Genomic DNA, 23,928 nt, shown 5'->3' with positions numbered 1-23,928 from the left:
TCTGTCATCTCAGCTGGAGTTTTATATAGTATATGCTCTAGGGTCTGTAGACGTTCTTCTAAAGTGTCAATATCAGCACTGAGTTGCTGTCGGACTCCATAAGTGCAAACCCCCTAATAACTAACCCTGGGCAGAACAGGACTACGCGGAGGTCCACAGAGCTGCGGACAAACTCTGTGGAACTCCGCTCCGCCACCCCCCTATTCAGAATTAATGAAAACTACATTAAAGATGAAAGAAAATAGACTTACCTTCACTGTGGCGTCCCCGGGCTGTCGTCCTACTCTTTCTAGCCGTCTTAGGGTGATCTGCACATGCGCGCGTGCCTGCGCGTTTCTCGCACGGAATGCACATGCACGGAAGCGCGCGCAATCACCGATCACCCTGAAACGGCGAGAAAGAGGAGGATGGCAGCCCGAGGACGCCACAGAGAAGGTCAGTTTATTTTCTTTAATCTTTAATGTAGTTTTCATCAATTCCTAAAAGGGGGTGGAGGCAGGGGCTGGTGAACTCCAATCCGCTGCAGAGTGTGCGGAGATTTGTCTACTCCACGTTCTCCACGGAACACGGAGTCGGCAAATCTCTGCACACTCCGCCGACAGTGCGGAGTTCTTCGCCCACGGTTACTAATAACGACCTTCATTGCCTCCCACTCCGTGGATCTAGCGGCTGTGGATCCCCAGTTTTCCCCAAAGTAATTACTAAGTGCCTCTGTCACGGTTTGCACATATGGGGGGTCCGTAAGGGCCACAGCTCGAAGTCGCCACAGCGGAATAGGTGGACGTCCTGGTCCGCTGGATAGGGTCAACAGTAATGGCGCATGGTCGGAGAGATATCTCGGTAAATATTAATGGCCTGCGTGGCAGCAGACAGCCCTGCGGAAAGACAATAATGGTCAATGTGGGAGAAGGTATGAGCTGCAGGGTTAGAACAAGAGAACCCCCTTTTGGTGAGATTGAGCGCTCTCCATTCATCTCGAAGTTGCATACCGTGAAGGATACCTGGGAGGGATCTCAGCATGCGAGGTTTAGTAGGATCTCTAGGGGGTTTCCTATCCAAATTCCCGTCGCATATGCATTTCAAATCCCCAAAAAGAAGGACCTCAGCCCCTAAGTATGGAGTAGCTGCCTTAAGGATTGTTGAGAAGAAATCAGGGCAATACAAATTGGGGGCATAGACATTGATAATGCATATTTCTCTCCCTTCCCACCTCCTGAACAGGATAACAATCGCCCTTCCGGGTCTAGAACATGCTGAAGGTGTTGGAAAGGGACCCCTGGTGCCACCCATATAAGTGCCCCTCGCGCAAAATCAAAATATGGTGTGGCATAGATCTGCCTCCTCCATTTCTTCCGTAGGCTCAGTAGTGTGTTCCCCCATGTATGTGTTTCTTGCAATCCAGCTATTGCTATCCGATATCTCTTCAGGAAGGCGTGCATCCTTAGACGCTTATCTAGGCCTGCCATCCCAAGGACCTTCCAGTTAAGGACCTTCAACGTTTGCACTGTCATAACCATAACACATTAAGTACCTAACATATGTGCCCCTGAGGTCAGTGCGCCACCTTGTTGGTTCCCCAGCCAGTGTATCCAAGTGTAATCCTGTCGACTCTATTGGTTCCCTCGTAACAAAACCATCTTATAAGAAATGAACAAACCCTTACCCGCCTCACCCGTGGGCAGTAGTATAAATTGGTATTTGCATCTCCTGTTCCCCACACCAAATGAAGCATTCTGCTCCAACCCACCCTCCACACCCCCTCCCTTAGACGTTCCAAGATCAGTATGTTCTGCTTAAGGCATTTACCCAAGCCTTCGTTATCTAATATGTCAATAATTGAGTCTTCTAAACGCTGTGCAAGAGAACTGGTGACGGCGGGGCGCGAGATTTCTCTCAAGCTTCCCGATGACCCTGGTCTCTAGTGGGGGCATTGCTGCTCCCTCAATCAAGAAATTAGAGATCTCCCATGGACCCATAATGTAACATTTTCGATCAGATATGTCAGATTGCCATCCTAGCTGTAATACTAACAGAACTTATCTCTACATTACAGCAGGTAATTTTCAGTGCATGGAGTTCATTCGTGGCCACTGCCGGGTCCGTCGGCCCCCCGCTCAATGTCTGGACTCGTGTCCGCCGAATCTGGAACCACCTCCGAGTTGGAGGCCTGCAACGTGCCATTGTGTCTGACCGTGACACAACCCAGGCTCATTGTTCTTTCTTGTGGTTTCTGACGTATAGGTTGTCTCCGGCCCCTCGAGGAGCACAGCGAAGACGGTGTCCCAATAGAACTCGTAGAAGGGACCAGGTGTCTCCCATCCGGGGCTCTGGTATCCAGCCAGTCACTCGCTTCCCCTGCTGAGAAGATAAACAACGCTCGCCCCTCACTCTCCACCCTGAGTTTTGCCCGGAACATGAGGCTGTATTTTAAGTTCAAATCTCTCAGTCTCCATTTCACTATGATGAAGGATTTCCGCTGTTCCTGAACCCTTTGGGTGTAATCCGGGTATATTGCTATGGAATGTCTTCAAAGAAATATAGTTTGCCGCTGCGTGAAAGTTGAAGCAAAAGATCCCTATACTGAAGTTTAATAGTTTTGCAATTATGGCTCGGGGAAGCACTCCAGGTCTGGGGGGCAGCCAGCGCTCTGTGTGACCGCTCCACACTAAAGAACTTCGACAAGTGTTCAGGCGCCATTTCTCGAGTGATCCAGTCTTCCAAGAACAGACCCACATCCGGCCCTTCCGCTTTCTCTGGAAACCCCACAAATCTCACATTTCCTCTTCTGGAGCGACCTTCTAAGTCCTCCGCCCGGTCATCGAGCTTGATGATCTGTCGCATCAACTCCACCACCATCTCACTAAGGCTCTTTACCTCTTTCTTGAGGACCTCCGTGTCTTTCTCAGTGGTCGTCACTCTTTCAGAGTCTTTCCTGAGATCACATCTTAATAAATTAACATCTATGGCCACAGCATCGATCTTCTTGATCATATTGTCCCTGGTGGATTGGACGGCCCTGATAACATCTATTAGAGTTGGTGCATCCCCAGCAGCTTCCTCCATTGTTCCTTTTTCCGTTATAGGGTCCTCACTTCTGTCCTCTGGACCATGGGATATAGGTTGAGCGTAATTTGACATCTTGTTGGATTGCGATTTTCTGTTTTATCCTTCCCCATACTGTTCTGCGAGCTGCAGCAAGTTTGTCTATATGGTCCCTCTCAGTGAGAGGTGCAGCCAGTCTGTATCTCTCCCCACTAATTTGTATTCCACGAAAGGTCTTGCACTCCCTCACACGAAGTACCTCTCTCCTTTAGACACCAGTTAGAAGCGAACATTTCTACTATCCGCTGTTTTGGAGTGAGAGCCTCCTAGCCACCTCACCGCCTCGCCGTAATTCAAGGTGGCGAGTCCAATCAGGCCGTCCGTGACCACCTGTATAAGGTTCCCCCGGGGGGCCTCTCAAGATCCTTTCATCTTGCTTCCAAGCCACAGGGATGGGACCCTGAATCATCTCCTTCTCTGTACAGGCCCTCCTCTACCAGACACCTCTGGAAACCACACAATTCAGGCTGCTCTCCTCTCAGTCACTATAGCGCTGCATCTAGTCGTTGCCCTGGGATCACACTTTTCCAGGATTCATCAGTCCTCTAGTCTGCACCACACGGTTCTCACCACATACAACATCCGTTGTTGGGTTCCCCCACTTGTGCTGTTAACGTCCCCTTATTATACTGTGCAGGTCGTAGTACTTCAATCCCACTTAGGGGTCTCGCCTTGTGTTAGGTGCAACTCGCCTCCGCTATCAAGGTTTATTGTGCCCCACCGAGTCTTGCCAGAATGAAGAAATTCCACTTGAGAGCTGTATGGTACCTGCAGTCCCTCAGCGCAGTTGGGCAAAGTCCGCTACAGGTTGTTGCCGGGGGAGTCTGAATTGTTCCCAGCGCACCTCACTGGCATCTTGTGCTGTGCTTGGTAATCTGCTTCTCGAGGACTGGTGGGATCCAGGCACCAGCCTATATCCCTCCGTTACCACAGCCTCCGCTCAGGTGATTTACTTATGGTCCAGTCATGCCATAGGCCCGGGTAGCGTCCCCCCTCTCCCCGGGGTCTCGATCGGGGGTGCACCAACAACCAGGCCGGTATGGCAGGGGCTCTCACCGTCTGTGCCCGCCGTGTCCGGGTCACTCCACAGCAGACGTTGGCACTCGAAACGGCACCTGGCCCAACAGCTCCGTACAGGGGCGGGATCAGGAAGACTCTCCCGTTCCTCGGTGTAGGGCTCCACTGCTACGTCATGGCAGCCCGCTGGTGTCGCAGCCTCTGCTTCTGCACACTCCCGGGCTCGGGACCGCCACCGCGAAACTCCGGACTCGCTCTCTTCACTCCGTCAGATCTTAGGGACGAGCACGAGGACACTCCGGCACTCGACCCTCCTCTCCAGGCCTGTGTCTCAGCTCCCCACAGGACAAGATGGTGCCGCTACGCAGTACGAGCAGTACCGCTACTCCGGGAGTTACAACGTTATTCTCTCCTCCACAACCTCCATTAGTAGATGTGTGGGAGTCTGCATTAGATCAGGAAACAGCCTGGGCTCATTATAGGGCTAGGATTATGCAGGATTCATACTTATATCGGGCCGCCGCGCGGAGCTCGGCTAAGACACGTCTAGGCGGCCATGATGCCAATCCGTGCCCCATGGTTTGGGTTTTATGTTTGAATTTTTGAACCAAAGTTGATTTAATTTTGAAGACTGAGGGCCTGTTTTAGAGTCTGGTTAACAGGGTACACTGCCACAAACTTCGCGGAGTATGTTGTCTACCAAACTGACGGTCCGTCTACTCTATTTTGAGTTAAGTGACTCTGCTGTGGGAAACCCTACACTGGCAGCCAGATGAATTTGGGGACGTCATTGTAGGTGAATCAGACCAGGTCCCTATTTAGTGGGGACAGTTTGATATATTTTATTTTAAGCCTGGAGGCCTGTACTGAAACAAATAGAAAAATGACCCACATCTCAGTCATTTAGTTTTTTTATATAAAAAATAAACTCCATCTTACGCAAGGGCAGAAGCTCTTCTGAAGGCACAGATTTATCCACAGGGCCAACAAAATCTCAAAAATAAAGAAAGGTTGTAGTCTGGTTAGGGTGGCAGAGGGCCTGTCATCCATCATACTGAAAATGAGTTCTTTTTTGCTCTTTGTTCCTGGTGGCTGCTTAGTAGTTTACTATTAGGGAGTGTTTTTAGGTTATTGACTTAGGAGGCAGAGAGCCATCAGCTTTTCATTTGTCAATGTCTTTGATTTATTTCAAGTCTCTTACTACAAATATGTATTTAAAACTACAAAACTGATCTGAAGCCTGTACATAAGGGACCCATATAAAATAGGTTTAATTGTTAATGACAATTGAGGGCAGATGATGCCCAGGGACAACAAAAGGTGACTAGAACCTGACAGGAATGTGGACTAGAATCTTCATAATAGTTTTACTATTCCATTAAGGGACCTTAATAGTCTATTAAGTATCCAGATAGCACTAGGTCAATGGAAATGTTAGCTAAGTGGCGCAAAAATCCTCTCACGCTAGGGTGGCATGCTTCATCGTTGGGCCATGGTGCTCGTTGGACCAGTGCTGCAATACCCAGCGGGTACCTCTAGGGGGCTCTTTGCTGGAGAGCTTTTTATTGCCAATCGGGTTGCAAGCACAGTGCATGGAGATCGGTTTGCTCCTAGGTCATTTCCCCGGAGGAGAGTCCAGGCTATTCTTCCACGTCCACACACTGTACGAGGCCCTTTGTTACGAAATTCAAGTCACTAGCGTTAATTTGACCACAGTCCTAATGTATAGAATGTAAGTCTTGGGGACAACAACTTCTATTGTTGGTTTTTCTCTCAGGTGGAGGGTTAACTTGTCTTTTGATCAGAATAGGAACTCTACTACAAGAGATGATTAGGTATCTGATGTAAGGTCCTGGTGAATTACCATAGATCCTCTGGGACATGGAAGGCAAGAAACATTTTGACCAATTCATTGACTGTTGATGATTCTTATAAAGTTGGGGTTAAAAGCTTCCCTGGTAAATTTCTTGTCCTCCCAACATGAAAACCTGGGGGCCAAGGTGTTATATGGCCGTGGCGGAGAAGTTTCAGATTCTTCTCCTCTAGTGAGTGAGGTACATCAGGGGTGCGTTTTGGTACCCCTGCTTTTTTTATATAGAAAAAAAAGAAAAAAAATATATATATATATATATATATATATATATATATATATATATATATATATATATATATATATATATATATATATATATATATTATCTACTGGCGGTCGCCAGTAGATAGTTATAGTTAGGACCATGTTTCCATAGGAAATCCGCAACATTCTATTTGGAATAACTTTGGCGCCGGTCGACGAATCCTCGTGAAATTTTCAAAACTAATGGGGCGCTACGCTCGGCTCCTACCCTGAAAGTCTCGGGGGGATTCGTCAAGCGGGGGCTGAGAAAAAAGGGGGGTCCCAAAACGCGTTTTCCCCATGCATTTTTCCATAGGACCTTTAGACACAGCTACAGCCCGAACGGCTGAACAGAGTTACTTGAAATTTGGCAGAGAGGTAGTCTACAGGTCAAGGAAGTGCCTTTTGTAGGTCTGGTGTAAATCTGTTCAGTAGTTCCTGAGAAGATAGCATTTAAATCAATATATATATCTGTGGCAGCGCTCCGTGCGCTTACCGTGTGCTTACGGTAAGCTTACCGTACGCGTACGGTGCCGTGCGCGTGCGCGATTCTGATTGGCTGTTAGATCTTAGTAAACATTCGAATCGGTCGAAACCAGGAAGTGTCGGCCGCCATTTTCTCTCTCGCACTCTGAGGGGGGGAGGAAAAACAAAGTTGGATAACATGGAAAGGGGCAGGCTAGACAGCTCCTAACCACCTAGCCTTGGTTAGGGTGTCCCAAAAGAACCCCCAAGGCCAAAAATTCAATTTTTTGGGGGGGAAAAAACGCCAAATGCGCTTACCGTACGCGTACGGTCAAAAATAAATAAAAATAAAAAAATATCCACATTTCCCCCCCCCCGTGTGCAAAAGATGCCCGTAGGGCATCTTTTGTGCATTGCATAATCATTAATTGAACATTTAATAGATAGCCTTTCACAACGAAGCGCATAATATGTCCTCCGTGTGCGGACGGTGCGCGAAGCGCATCGTGCGTACATGGCCCATCCAGCGTAACGTGGGCACGCGGTGCGCGTAGCGCACCGCGTGCCCACCGTGCGTGCACGGCACTAACTGCGTAAAGTGGGCGCGCGGAGCGCAAAGCGCACCGCGTGCTCACTGTACGCGCACGGTGCACGAAGCGCACCGTGCGCGCACGGAACGAACTGCGTGAAGTGGGCGCGCACGCCACGAACGGCGTAAAGTAACCTAGCATTTAAAAAACCGTACAAATTCACTGAAAAAACCATAGGTTTCACACACGTTATAGTTATGAATTAGCATTTAAAAAACCTTGCAAATTCACTGAAAAAACCATAGGTTTCACACATGTTATAGTTAGCTGGACATTTCACTCGTGAAAAACCATTGAAATTCCCCCGTTATAGTTAGTGCAGGCAACTATAACTCACGCGACCGCAATCCTCTGCTGATGACATATGTGTCTTTATGAAAAAAAAATATTTGTAATATATGTATAGCTAAAATTTAATGGAAGAAGACATGGACAAATAAGTGTCTAAATACAGTATTAGCATCAGCAGAGGATTGCGGTCGCGTGAGTTATAGTTGCCTGCACTAACTATAACGGGGGAATTTCAATGGTTTTTCACGAGTGAAATGTCCAGATAACTATAACATGTGTGAAACCTATGGTTTTTTCAGTGAATATATATATATATATATATATATATATATATATATATATATATATATATATATATATATATATGAATTGGGTTACAGGTAAACTGCCCGGCGCTCAAAAGGTCTCAGACACTGGTCCCCACCAGTGTAGTTTGAAAATATTTTACAAAAGTACATCTGAGAATAATATACATACACAAACATTTCCGTGATACACAACACGTTAGTCTTCTTGTTCTTTCATTTCATGGTGTTTTTATTTCCATTTCTTTAGAAGTCACAGTTCACAAGATTATCTCAAAAAGAGCCAACACGTGTTTCGCGCCAACTGCGCTTCTTCAGGGCTGTTACATAAACAAAATACTACACTTAGAATACAAATATACATGGGTATACCTTTATACACTTACATGCGTCTATCTTATATTTCAAACACCTTAAATCATATTAAATCTACTTCGTCACTATATACTGTAGTACAAGTTTGAAAAAGGAAAAGAAAGGAAGAATTACGTTAATTAAAAGAGAACATATTTAGAACATTATTTAAAAAGGAATAAGTAAAAAAGAAAGTGAGAAAAAATAAAAAAAGGGAAAAGGAATAAGAGGCTGGTGTATAGATAAACCAATTTCAATAGCAGATTTAACACTCTGTACAACTTATAACAGCAAAACATTTATTGAGAGGTATAAGCAAGGACAGAGTTTACCTCGTCTTCAACAATTTGTCTCTTTATTAACAAATGTGACGAAAAGTCTTCCCAAATAGTCAAGGTATATATTGAAGCAGTTCCTAAAATTAAAATTACCCAATTTTTTATTATTTCTTAGTCTTTCCACCTTAGTAACTTTAGTTAACTCTCTTAAAGATATCACATCTTCCATTAACACACTCTCACCTTATTTTGGGATATATTCTACTCAACGAACCTGTCAGCAGAGTTTTATTAATCTGTTAGATTAATGGCGATCCATGATACGATCTAAAAGGAATAATGAATGACAATCTCCTTAATCTTTTGGACTCTCTCGTAAGGAAAAGATGTTTTTATTTTATCAGATCTCAAAAGATTATTTATATATTTATTTTACTTCTATGTTTTCATCCCTTTTTATATAAGGGTCTTAAACAACGGTTTTACACACATTGTGAAGATCTCTAAACTAGAGCTGATATTTACTACATTACACTCACTAAATCAATTTGCAAGCGATTGTTCATAAACATGCTAGAAACAAGTATATCAAAATAAGCAGATATTGTTAAGACATTGTTATAGTCTGATTGCCAAGGCAGTGAAAAGAAGGGATCGACTACCAAGGCAAGCCATTATTTTATTAATCGCTTTTAGTTAAACATAAGGTCTTTTTAAACACATGTCTATTCTAAGTTCTAGTTCTTACCGCAAAATAAAAGGGGTCCCGGATTCGACAGTTCCGTTAACTTCCGAGGGTGAAGTAACGCTTCGAATTTCCCGCTATATATACTCCTCCCTTAATTGGACAATTTCAAAAACGGCGGTCGCCAGTAGATAGTTATAGTTAGGACCGAGTTCCCATAGGAAATCTGAAAATTCTATTTTGAATAACTTTGGCGCCGGTTGAATTATCTTCGTGAAATTTTCAAAACTAATGGGGCGCTCCGCTCAGCTCCTACCCTGAAAGTCTTGGGGTGATTCGTCAAGCGGGGGCTGAGAAAAAAGGGGGGTCCCAAAACGCCTTTTCCCCATGCATTTTCCCATAGGACCTTTAGTCGAAGGTACAGCCCGAACGGCTGAACGGAATTACACCAAATTTGGCGAAAAGGTAGCCCTTGGTTCACACTCGTGCCTTTTGCTTAAATGGTGTAAATCCGTTCAGTAGTTCCTGAGAAAATCAAAAGTAAAATCACATATATATCTGGGCGGAGCCTAACCACACATCTCATTGTGAGATCTGATTGGCTGTCAGCACTTCATCCAAGAAATGTTGGCAGCCATCTTGGGACCAATATACATGATAGCACCTCATTAAAAAGCATTGCGGTTAATAGAAGGTTTTAAGACTTTAGTTACATTATAAATCATTTGTTGATGGTACCATACCCATTTTAGGAATTGTGGTGTGTTCTAAGTGATTTTACCATGTGAAAAAGCCTTCTGCTGTGATATCATGAATCATGTTTGCGAGAAAACTATTTTCTCGTGCTTTTCCCACAGAGGTTTGGAAGGTGATCTATAAGCTAAACTGCGAGCATATTTTCTGTAAATTCACATTATCTTTCTCAGTCATGTGAGAATGAAGTCTGACGTTCTCAGTAAAACATGTACATCCAAGAAGGGCAGAGACTGTCAGTTGATTCCTTTGTGTTCTACTGCAGCTTCCCAGAGTGTTCTAAAGAACAACTAGAGCGCTAACAGTCCTACTTATGACAAACGTATGGCACACCTGAAGCCATCTTGGTTGGAATAAAGTGGTAACTCTTAAAACATTTACTTTAAAAAGGAACAAAATGAGGGGGTTCATTTCACCATAGAAAGTAGGATTAGTGCTGCAGAAAGAAAATTTAGGGCACATTTTGAGTGACTTCTCAAATCCTCTTCTATTTCATTAAAAAATTCTGACATGCAGACTGAAACATGCACTTTCAATACCAGCAGCAGACTTCCCTGGTGAGCAGGAGCTTTACTACAGTGATCTAATAAGCAACTAGAGTGCTAACATTCAGAATTTATGGCAAATGTGTGACACATCTGAATGCCTTCTTGATGGAATAAAAGTAAAAAACTGAAAGTATTTCCTACTGAGGAGACTGTAGTAAATGAGGAAATTAGGAAACATCATAACAAATAAGTCTCCCAAAATGGCCACCAGAGACAAAAGAGTCCAAATGTAGCGCAAATATCACCCAGATGTAGCCCAAGTATAGCCCAATGACAGAATGTCCCAGAGTGTTCTAACGAACAACTAGAGCGCTAACAGTCTTACTTATGACAAAAGTATGGCACACCTGAAGCCATCTTGATTGGAATAAAGTGGTAACACTTAAAACATTTAATTTACAAAGGAACAAAATGAGGGGGTTCATTTTGCCATAGAAATTATGATTAGTGCTGCAGAAAGAAAAATTAGGGCACATTTTGACTTCTCAAATCCTCTTCTATTTCATAAAACAATTCTGACATGCAGACTGAAACATGCACTTTGAATACCAGCAGCAGACTTCCCTGGTGAGCAGTAGCTTTACTACAGTGATCTAATGAGCAACTAGAGTGCTAACATTCAGAATTTATGGCAAATGTGTGACACATCTGAATGCCTTCTTGATGGAACCAAAGTAAAAAACTGAAAGTATTTCCTACTGAGGAAACTGCAGTAAATGAGGAAATTAGGAAACTTCATAACAAATAAATCTCCCAAGATGGCCACCAGAGACAAAAGTGCCCAAATGTAGCCCAAATATCACCCAGATATAGCCCGAGTATAGCCCAATGACAGAAGGTCCCAGAGTGTTCTAACGAACAACTAGAGCGCAATGACAGAAGTGTGCAAAACACTTATTTGTTGTGTATTTGCAGTTTTATATAGTGCAGACTTGTCAGGTATTGGAGTGCTTTACATGAGAATTGGTTACATCACACAAGATCAAATTTATTTTGGTTGTAGACATGGGGAGATTAACCCCTTCGATGCTCATGACGGAACGGTTCCGTCATGAGCATCGGTTGAGCTGTGCTCATGACGGAACCGTTCCGTCATGACCACGCCCGCGCTAGAACCCTTCAGCACCGCGGGGGAATCCGCGCAGCGCTGAAGGGGTTAAGTGATTTGACCAGAATCACAGAATGTTGAGCTGAAGCAGAAACTCCAACCTGGTTCCCCAGTTGCAAAGTCTGCAGCTCTGGAAGTAACACCACATCCTCTCCCCTAGGTGCAACATTTAATCAAGTGGTCAACTGGATAAAAAAACATAAAGATTACAAATAATTTAAAAGTTCTTTGTCGCTATTTGAAAACTCAGAAAATATGTCCTCATTTTAGTTTTTTAGAGCACTAACCATAATTTTGATGCAAATAAGACCCTCTCATATATGTAATTTCTAAAGGAAATACTCTAGGTATTACAGTTTTGATTACATCAAGATGACGTCAGGCGTTCCACACTTTTGTAATAAATATAGAATGTTAGCAATCTAGTTGTTCATTGGGATACTGTTGAGAGGCAGAGGCCAGGGGCACAAACTCTGAAAATTTAAGGCAGGTAGGAGAGTGCAGATGCAACAATTTGACCACACTGGGCAGGCAGGAAGGGCAGTGGCAGCACAACAGACTATGGAGGGCAGTGGAAAGGGGGACAGGGGCAACAAACCAACAATACAGGACTGGCAAGAGAGGCTGTGGCAATATAATAGACCATTGTGGGCAGAAGGAAGAGGCAGTGGTAGTACAACCATACATTCCAACAGACCCGTGTCAGCCAGGAAACGTCCAATGTTTTTAAGCTCAAATGGGCTTTATTTGATCTGTCTCCTATCTACAATCTCCTCTTTTTCAATGTAACTCAAAGGGGAAAATCAATACCCTAGTTTTTTTTCAAAATCTTACCAAGTTCAAAATGTTCGCAAGCATGGTACATTGGATCATGGTAGGCAGGAGGAACTGGGGTAGGGACATGGACTCGGATAACAGAGGACAGGAGGGACATGGAGAGGTGCACTAAACTGACCCTACAGGGCAGGCATCAGGGTTTGCAGCAGCACAATACACCACACAGCGCATGCAGGACGGGAGTGCAGCACAACAATCCATAGAAAGCAATAGGGAGGGGACAGGGCCATGCACATGGACAACAGAGAACAGAGGGGAAAGAGGCAATGGTAGCTAGCTGACCATAATGGACAGACAGGAGTGAAAGCTGCAGCATAACAGACGATAAAGGGCAGGAGGGACGGATCAGGGGCATTACAATGGAACAGACAAGCCAGGAGGGAGGGAATAGGGGTCTGCACATGGAAAAAGAGGGCTGGGGGCAAGGGGGCAGGGCAGGAGCAGCAAGTTGACCATGGAGGTCAGGCAGGATGGGCACTAGAAACAAGACACACCATGGAGAGCAACAATGAGACTATGATGGCATACACACAGACCATGGAGGGAATGTGGGAGGGGGTCAGGGGCAGCTAGCTGACCACACAGGGAAGGTGGGAGGGGCCATGGCAGCACAGAAGACCATGCATGGCAAGCGGGACGGTTAGTGGCAGCACAATGGCTATGATGGGCAAGAAGGAGGGTGCAGGGGCATGCACAAAGGACCATGGAGGATAGAAGTGAGGGTCAGGACCTGGGCACAGACAAGAGAGTTCAGGGGAAGGGGCCTCACAACAGACCGCGCGGGGCAGGCAGGAGGAGCAGTTGCAGCACATAGACCAGGGAGGGCAGAAGGGTGTGGCAGTAAAATGGACCATGGAGGACAGGAGGAAGGGGATAGGGGCATGGCATGTGGACAGGCAGTGTGGAGGTGGCAGGGACAGGTTACAGTCATCTGACAATGCTAGGCAGGTGGGAGGGGAGTGGCAGCTCAACAGACAACTCAGAGTAGATAGGAGTGGCAGGTCCATTGAACATGGTGAGCAAAAGGATGGAGCAGGGGCATGCACAAAGACATCGTAGGGCAGGGGGAAGGAGAATAGGGGCACCAAGCTAAGCACAGAGGCTAAGCAGGAGGTCAATGATGGGCCATAGAATTGGGCAATGGAGGGCAGGATGAGTGGACTGGTACATCATGCTAAATGGAGGGCAGTGGCAACACATCAGACCATGCATGGCAGGAGGGAGGAGGCTAGTCCATGGATTCAGACAACAGAGGATAGGGAGGAGGTGGATGGGGCAGCAGGCTAACTGTTCAGAGAAGGTGGGTATTAGGAACTTTATTGTTTTTAAAATGTGTGTCTGTGCGAATATAAACAAGTATGCAGCATAATCAAACTTTTATTCAGGAAGAAGAGGACGTTTGTGACTGTGACTCCAGATTCACTTGGCAGAAACACCCCCTGACCCTCCACCCCCCATCGCAAAATGTAATGCCCGTGAAAAGGGTAGGTGGACGCAGTGTTATATAGAACATAGTCCTGAGAGCACGATTGAAAATGAAAACTAGATATAGTATATGGTATAAACTATGCACCAAAAAGTGTGATATAAGATGAACCGGGGCGTTAAATATAATATGCAATACATTGTGCGCAATGACAGATTCATTGGAGAGCGCGAGATAGCACAGACACTGGCGCATGCTATGCGATGTGCGCCTTGGAGTGTAATAAGCACAGGGTAGTGTTGTGTAACCTAACTAGTCTCTAAAGTTGTAATATAAAATATGTCCTGGGGAGTGTAACGTTGCATATGCACTGTGACAAAGATATGGATCCCAGATTGTAATATGTATGGCATAGCGCTGTGCGTTATAACATAGGCATCGAGGAAGGCACGTTAGATGGGGCAATATAACCCGTGCGAAGGCAAGTGTGGCATGACATATTCACGGGGTGGTGTTACAGTTCACATGGGCTAGAGAGTGTCATAGCATACGCACTAGCTGGTGGAATACAACACAGAGGTGTGAGGCACTCGGCGGGCACAGGTGGATGTAACACAGCATTGGGCTCAGCCAGCAGCACGCTGTGACTCTCAAGTGAGGTTCGTCTCCTTTCCAGAGAGTAAAATAAAAAGTATTACACATCCGGCGGTGGATGTGTGTTTTATTAACCGTGAGGGGGGTTTCTTGCATAGTTTGGTCGAATTTTTGTCGAATCCGCTTTGAATGGCTTGGTGGGCGTGTATATTAAATGTACCCGTCAATAGCTACCCATGTTTGTATAAATAAACGACAAGGGTGTCTACTTGGAGAGTACCCACCGGCGGGGGCGCCGGGATTCGGCACGGTAGGGCGTCAGACACGTCAGAGCTTCACTAGCGGTGGAAATACATTCCATGTGGATTCATTCTATGCATAGTCGCCTTTTAATGAATATCACGCAAATCGTCATGGTGATAGGTACATACGGTTTGTCCAGCATGTCCTAGGTTTTTCTATAAATATATTTATTAAAAAAATAATAAAAAACAAAGGCCAGCCCCGGGAGATGGGATCCCCAAGGCCATAAGTGGCCTGAGGAGGGGGGCAACGCAGTCCCCTCCTAAAGAATGAAAAAAAAAAAAGGCCATGACCCGGGGGTTGGGGTCCCCGGGGCCGATTAAGGCCTTGAGAGGGCCAAATTAAGTTTTTTTCAACAAAAAAAATTAGGGTGCAGGCCCTGGGGGATGGGGTCCCCAGGGCCAGTAAATTAAAAAAAGAAGGGGGGCCACACAGCCCTCCTTCTTAAAAAAATAAAATAAATAAAAGACCGGCATCGTGCCGGAGGCCACGCCCCCTCCGTGCAGCACTCTGCAAACGTGCCCCCTGGCCAGTTGTAAGTTGGGGAATTAATTTCCCTTCAATACTGAGGGTCCTTGAGGGCCAACTAGCCCAACAGGTATCTCCATTATGCGCCAGGGAGCTGCGTTGCAGACAGGTGTTCTGAGGCCACGCCCCTTTTTACACCTCTATGCAACGCAGCTCTGTGGCGCTTACTGGAGGTACTCAGACCCCCCAGGATATTGCGGCATAGATTTGCAAATTTAGCGGCACAAAAATGGAAATTTCGCGGCACAAAAGTGGAAATTTAGCGGCATTATTGCGGCACCTTATTTTATTCATAATCATATCTTTTCAGCCTTAAATCAATGTAACCTGATTTAACAGGGTATTCCACCGTGAAACTGGCATGTTTAAAGTGTCTGCGGCTCTATGGAAGCACAGCTCCAATCTGCACCTCGTGAGAGGGGGTCCTATTTCTTCCTGGGATGTTCTAGTACCCATGTATGCACCCCTGCCGGGGCACCGCTGCGTCCTGGACCCGTCCATTATAAAAAACAGTAATTTCTATCACCCTTTTTAACATTGAAAATATATTGATAATACAATATGACCCATAGAGGAAGTCCTGCTTTGATGCTAGAGCGCTTTACTAGAAAGTAATGCAACAAATGAAGTGTGGCAATTTAAGTGACACTTTGTGAGTGGACAAAGACAAGGAAATTCATTTTAAAACTATCCTCTTTTCTGAAACCCAATGGTCTAAAAGGGGCCTTAAAATATCCCCAGCAGTTCTGAAGCGCTGCTGCAGAGTACATAGCTGCCAGGGTTTCAGATTGCTTATGTTTGCCATTTTCATAAATTTACTGTAAATATGAGTGACATTCAATGACTATGAGTGACACTTTCTCCTGAACAAAATCAAGCAATGAAGTCTAGGGAAACAGATCAATATAAGAAATTACCCCAATTTGAGCAATTAGAAACTCTAAGAATATCTTGAAACTGCAGCAAAGTACCAGAAATGGAAGGACACTAGCCTAGTGCCTTTGTAACCTGATTCACATACTTTGCAGAAGGCATAATAATCCTCTGCCCTATTTTATCATGACAAAACGCTGATCTCACACCAGCAGGAGCGCTATTCAGCAGTTAACTTGACATTTTTATTGTTGCATGAAAACTCTTGGACACAAAAGGAATTTAGCACCGTGCTGCATAAGTCCCACAAGCAAACAAAAGGATCTCTGTGAGAAAAACAATAACTGAGTTAGCCTCAGAAAATATGGTTTTGCAAATATGCGTGCTACATGTGATCACAATATTTGTAATATATTTCACTGAGCTTGTAGTCTGTTGACCAGTCTAGAGAAGTTAGTTACAACGAAGCATTGCTGCTTTGTTAGCAGATATGACGTGTGGTTGCTAGTATCAAAATGAAAATTGCATTTGTTAAAAAGTTTCAGGAAAGGCGCACACTTTACATGCAATGGGTCTGTACGGTTGGGAACCCAAACAGCACCCAAAAAAAGAATTGCCTTCTGATGTGGGATGCTGTGATTGGATCACTGAGTGTGGTGCCAGTGGAACACAGAGGATTTGGCAAAGCGTGATGTTTACCTTTCAGGGTCCTCTGGAAAGAAAAAAATGAATAACTGACCCAGCACTGGTAAATTTGGAAAAACATATAACTGAAGGTATTATATTTATGTAGTATAACTGAGAACTATAGTCAGTGGCAGGTGTATCATCCTAGGTTGAAGGGGAAACAAGTATATTCTTAAAATGTTTTAAAGATATTGTATTTTGATCCAGGCCAAAAAGGATGAAGACGTTGTTGCTTCTCTCGCCTACTTCTGAGACGACTGTGGTTTCACAATCCATGAAAGTAAACTCAGTGACATGATGAGCTAGGAAGTTTGTTTTACGTGTTAAAACATAACTTATTTTAAGAGCGGAGGACAGACACTGCCGCGCGCCAACTCTTACTACAGCAGATAAAACGGCCAAGTACATGTTTTAGTGCTCCCACGTTATTGCCTTTAAAAGTGAGAGCTTTCTGATTTAGTGCCCGAAGCCACGGCAATAACTTAATCCTACAAAAACATCATTCATTCGGGGGGACCAGGTGTCTTGCATTCCTCTGGGACCACCTGTAAGAAAGCACTCTCCCTAAAAGCAGGTGAGATGATGGATTTGACGCCTCACTGCGGACGGACGCTGAACTTTTACAGTCTACCCCGACACCTCATTCTAAAGACCCCCGCCTACGAATGAGGGAAGCTCCACGAAGCGCCGGGCTTTTATCCGGTGACTAATGACCCTGCGCTTCCACAGAGCACCTGGGAGGCTGGACAAGGCCTGTTCAATGGCAGTAGACACCCAGCTGGCCCGGGCGCTCGTGCCTTCTGCATGCGTGTCAAAGCCAGCCGTGCAGAGGTCTTTCCGGATGTTTCCGGTATTTGATTAATGAAGCCTGGCCTGGGCGCGCTAATATGGACATACAGGCCCACCTGCAGAGCATCAGGTTTGGATACCAACGCTGGAAGTCTAGTGGAGAGACGAAGCTGCTATTGGACGGCGGCACGTAGTGACGTGAGTGTGCGCACAGCCAATAAATGGGCATTGTTTGTTTTGAAAACAGATTGTGGCAAATATCGCGGCGATAATTGTAAATATCACGGCTTTTGCGCTAGTCGGCCGATTTCGCAATTTTTCCGTAAATCGCGAAATTCTGGAGGGTCTGCCTAGTGGGCTAGTTTGACCCTAGGGACCCTTAGGATTTAAGGGGACTTAATCTCTCAACTTAGAACGGCCACAGGGTGCGTTTACACAGTGGTGAAGGGAGGTGACTGGGCCTGAGGTGACGTGTGCAAACACGCCCTGTGGCGCGTTTTAAGTTGGGGAAATAATTCCCTTTCAATCCTGAGGGACCCTGGGGGCCAACTAGCCCACCAGGTGCTTCCAGTAAGCGCCACTGCTCTGCGTTGCAGAGAGGTGGTGCAGGCCGTGCCCCTTTTTACACCTCTCTGCAATGGCGCTTACTGGACGTACCTAGTGGGCTATTTTGCCCCTAGGGATCCTCAGGATTCAAGGGGACTTAATCTCCCAACTTAAAAAACGGCCACAGGGCGTGTTTACACAGTGGGGAAGGGAGGGGACGGGACCTGAGGTGACGTGTGCAAACACGCCCTATGGCGCGTTTTAAGTTGGGGAAATAATTCCCCTTCAATCCTGAGGGCCCCTGGGGGCTAACTAACCAACCAGGTGCTTCCAGTAAGCACCACTGAGCTGCATTGCAGAGAGGTGGTCCAGGCCATGCCACTTTTTACACCTCTCTGCAACGCAGCTCTGTGGCGCTTACTGGAGGTACCTAGTGGTCTAGTTGGAACCTAGGGACCCTCAGGATTCAAGGAGACTTAATTTCCCAACTTAAAACGGCCACAGGGCGTGTTTACACAGTGGGGAAGTGAGGGGACAGGGCCTGAGGTGACGTGTGCAAACACGCCCTGTGGCGCGTTTTAAGAGGTAGTTTTAATCCCCTGCCCTATTATATACTAGGGGCTTACAGTGGAGGTCATGCTGATCACAGGGGGACCCCAAAGAATAGTGTTCCCTAGTGTATGTAGGTGTTTTCACTGTATTCTGAGTGTCTTTTAACATAGCACTGGCTCTAGGACTGGTTAATCAGACTCAGTTACCACCAGTATCCGTCTGAAAAAGTTGAGGGTACAGGATGATTTTGCAACAAGGCTTCTTTCAGCTCTTCTGTTTGTTCTTTCTGCCTGTTATCCTTCTTCCTGCACTTTTCTTCATCTTTGAGGACTTCTGTTGCTTCTTTCTGCATTTCTTTTTTTTTATTTCTGTGCGTTTTTTCTTCTTTCTTCACATGTCCTATCTCTGTAGGCATAGTTAGAAATTAGCATTTAAAAAAACCTTTGAAATTCACTGAAAAAACCATAGGTTTCAGGCACGTTATAGTTATGAATTAGCATTTAAAAAACCTTAGAAATTCACTGAAAAAACCATAGGTTTCAGGGGCGTTATAGTTAGCTGGGCTTTTCACTTGTACAAAACCATTGAAATTCCCCCGTTATAGTTAGTTCAGCTAACTATAACTCGCGCGCACGCAATGCACTGCTGATGACGTCACGTCACATATTACATCACTCATGACATGGTCAGTGACATCACTCATGACATCACTCATGACATCTCAAATGGCATCACTGATGACATCACTGATGACATCATCAAGTGAATGTGTGTTTTTCTGAAAATGACATATGTTTTATATAGGTATATCTCAAGGTCGATGGAAGAATAAATGGGTATATAAGTGTCTAAATGGATGATTTTTGGGGGGAAAAATTGATTGTATAACTGACTGATTAAGTGTATCTTATTGAATACATGGCTTAGTGAGTAATGTTTAAATATGTAAATATCTGTATCAGTCTCTCACTTTGTGTATAAGTGGCTGCATGGGTTGGTGAGTAGCTACATGAGTGTCTATATAGGTTATTAGTTGGTTTTTTGAGTATCAGTATGAGTGTCTGAGTGTCTGTATGGTTCGGTGGGGGGTATTACGTAGTGCATAGGTGCATGAATGAGTGACTCACTGTTTTTATGTGTTGAAGACAGCATGTGTGCAGGACTGTATGGGTGGATGAGTGTGTGCATGGGTGTGTTAGTGAGTGAATGACTGTCTCAATAGTGTCTTTATGAGTAACTACATATGTTTTAAACTAGTATATGTGACCATTGGTGTATATAAGTGAGTATATGTGAGAGTGAGAGATTGGAAGAGTTCCTGTATGAATAAGTATGTGTTTCTATAAGTGATTGTTTAAAAGACTAAGTATGTGTAAGTTTCTGTAGAAGTAAGTGTGGTGGTGTGTGTATAACTGTATATGCAAGTAAATGGATGTTTGATTCTTTATTAGCATGAGTGACTATGTGTGTGAGTAACTCTATGGATGAGTGGTGTTGTGTAACAGGATGTACAGGTGTATGAGCACATATGATGAGTGAGTACATGTATGAGTGATTGTATAGGACTGTTGGTGAATGAGTGGATGTGAATGTGGATCTTAGAATTACTGAATAGGTTGTTGTAACTGATATTGGTATGCCCATTGTTTTGAAAATGTTAGTTTCTATTTTTGAATGTGTGTATCAAAGGTTATATTAGGGAGAGAGGAGGTCTGCCACTCTATCACAAGGATGATGTCATCAGTGATGTCATTTGAGATGTCATCAGTGATGTCATGAGTGATGTCACTGACCATGTCATGAGTGATGTAATATGTGACGTCATCAGCAGTGCATTGCGTGCGCGCGAGTTATAGTTAGCTGAACTAACTATAACGGGGGAATTTCAATGGTTTTGTACGAGTGAAAAGTCCAGCTAACTATAACGCCCCTGAAACCTATGGTTTTTTCAGTGAATTTCTAAGTTTTTTAAAATGCTAATTCCTAACTATAACGTGCCTGAAACCTATGGTTTTTTCAGTGAATATATAATGAATTAAGCTCCCACCTGTTCCTTTCTCCTAGGGATGTACCGAAAATTGGCAAAACATTTGTTCTGGCATTATTATATGCCGATGATGCTGTCTTAATGGCAAGAACACCCTGTGCCATGCGCATTCTGGTTGAATCTTTTGTTTTATTTATTGGCAAACTAGATATGGAAACCAGACTGGAGAAGTCTGTCATCCCTTAAGCTGCCAGCCATTCTCATGCTCTGTACAGAAGTTTTGTTGTCTGGGTGTTACTTGTGCCTGCTGACCGCTGCGATTCGTACTGGCCCCTTTCAATTATTAATGTTGATAACAAAATCTTTGCCAAACTCCTCACGAATCGCCTATTTCCTCTGCTGACAGATTTCGGGGCATATTTACAAGGGCCTTATCTCCGCTTTTTTGGCTTTTAAACCCAAAAAAAGCAGAGATAATCTTTTCACCCTATTTGCAAGCCGGTGCTAGCATGCATTAGCGCATGTCAGCAGCCGTTTTGCCGATGCCTCGCTTTGCATCTCTAATGAGATGCAAAGTGGGCGTCACTGGGCGTACCCCTGATGGACTACCTTGTAAATTAACGCTAAATGCACATCGCGATATTTACAAGGTGGCCCTCAGGATTTTAGCAGACGTTAGTTTTTGGCTAAAACCGCGGTTTTTGCAAAAAACTAACGTCTGCTAAAATCCTGACTAATGTCTGTTGACAATGGAAGGTGGATTGATGTGTTACGACTACAGGGTCGTCTCATCAAGCATATCGCCGTTTTGCAGGGAACTTTGCTGGAAAACCAGTGATGTTCCCTGCAAAACGGCGATTTCACCGCTATCGCTGGATTATATATCGCCCTTGAGTTATGCGTTGATGATAACACGCTAACTCGGCAATTTAATTCAGCTATAGCTGGCGTTAGGGAAATCAGCGCTAGGCGCGCTGGGCGATAATTATCGCCCCTCGTTGTTGATATGCCCCTAAGTTGGCCGGGACCAGTTTTACACCAAACACTTGTAAACACAACTCATCTACCAGATATTCCAAATGTCATCAAGGGCCATATGATGATAATGCCCCAATAGGTATATTTGTAGTGATCTATAAAAATGAAAGTGATCCTCACTTGCTGACATCTGGAGAAGACCTGTTCCACTACATCTAAGCAACCATACAGGAGAAAGGCTCAGCTGCCTTAAACGTAAGACCGAACATCTGGTTTAACTGCATAATGGATCCAAAACATATTATTATTTTGGGAGCAATTTTTATGTTGAAATTTAGTTTGAAAACCTTAATTTCAAAATATTGATTCGTATTAAACGATAACCACAAAAATGTAAAACTGGCTAAACAATTGCAGCCAGTGTGGTAAGCGCGGTTGAGCTGGGCAGGGAAGGGCAGGGGGAAGTCAAGAGACGACGGAACAGGTTTTATTTATTTATTTAATTGTACCTATTCCGTCGTCTGTCGACTTCCCCCCTACCCTGCCCCACCCCACCTCACCATGCTCCACCACACTTACCTGTGCTGGCTGCCGCTGTGGCTAAATAAAAATAAAAGGACTTTATATAACGAGAAGTGTCCGAGGCTTTCCAGCTCTGTATATTTTCTTGAGTGTTTTTTAAACCTTTAGCAATTGAGGGGCATGTTATCGAGGAGAGCGTTAAAATTATCGCCGGTTTAGCGGCAGAAAACTGCCGCTAAACCGGCGATAATGAGCTTGATAATATGCCCTGGAGCATTCCAACAGAAGCCCATGTTCACACCAGAACATGGGCTTCTATTGGAATTCTCAAAGGCATACTATCAGGCCCATTATTGCCGCTTTAGCGGCACTTTTCTGCCGCTCAACTGGCGATAATTTTTAACGCCGTCCTTGATAATATGCCCCTTAATGATGTTCAAGACGTTCCGGAAGTTGCAAAAAAATTTCGGAAAAACCCTGCAACTCTTATTCTCAGTGGTATCAGCTTTTAAGAGCGGAATTTATCATCAATATGTTTTTCTGTGAAACTTTGCAAACGTGAAGTTGTGCAAATCCCACAAAAACATTAATTTACAAAGTTGTGAACTTTTCACGGCCATCCTTTTAACACTGACAGAAATAAAATCTCACACTGACATTTTATATTGAAATTGATAATTTCCTCCTCTGTTTTTTAATCATTGTAAGATGGGACTGCCACCTCATTTTCAGTTAACAGGTGCAAACAGTTTCCAGGATATTTCCGTATAAAGATACTACCAGTTTCCTCAGTGGCCAGTAAAGTGATATTCGCAATGCACTCAATCCACTGGTATGCAGATATTGGCTGTTTCCCCAATGCCCTGCTGTGAGCAGTGCTTAATTTGAGCGTTGGTTTCCAGTGCTTGGCACCCCACTTAATTGTCAACACTGCCACTTGTGACAGCCTGCCACAAGGTGGCACTGTCTGGCTAATTTAGTAAAGAACTCAACAACAGTTAATTATTACTTCAATACACATTGAAACTGACTATTACCTGCCACCCAAGCCATTCTTATAGCTTTGGGGGCCTGGAACAGTCCGAATTGTCACAATTGTAGGAGTGTGATGGTTAGTAGTCGTGTTGTTACTATCATTGGCAGCATTGCAGGGGCAATGTGTGGTACTAGCTGCAGTGGCCTCCTGACGAGAGCCATGGCACTTCTTTACACTGGCTGTGAGCACATTTTATCGACAATGCTCAATAGGCAAATATTTGAAAATACTCTGTTTTTGTGAAAGGCAAATACTTGATAACTGTGGCATTGTGGAAACTCGTAATATGTGCACCAGTGGTACTGTAGAAAGTGTTGATATCTGCACACTGAGGCACTTGATGCCCACGCCTCTTAATTCTGATGAGCCAGTAACAACAAATACTGACCCCCCTAGAATTATGAGGCCCCCAGGACCAAAGTGGTTCTGTTTACTTTCAGCAGGAGATTTTGACTTCTAAAAGAAGCCAAAATTTCCACCAAACTGAGGAATTACCGAAGTAATCATGTCTGTAATCACATATTATCTCAGGGTCCAGCAATGAAAGGCTGGATTTTCCCTATCCCTGGAATTACGGTTTTGGTAAATCAAGGAGTGCGGAAATACGGCCCATTTCCTAGGAAACTTGTAGTATATTTTTAAATTGCACGTAATATAA

Source organism: Triturus cristatus, chromosome 10 (genome assembly GCF_964204655.1).
Source record: "Triturus cristatus chromosome 10, aTriCri1.1, whole genome shotgun sequence".
Taxonomy (NCBI): Eukaryota; Metazoa; Chordata; class Amphibia; order Caudata; family Salamandridae; genus Triturus; species Triturus cristatus.
This window is presented reverse-complemented; position numbering follows the sequence as displayed.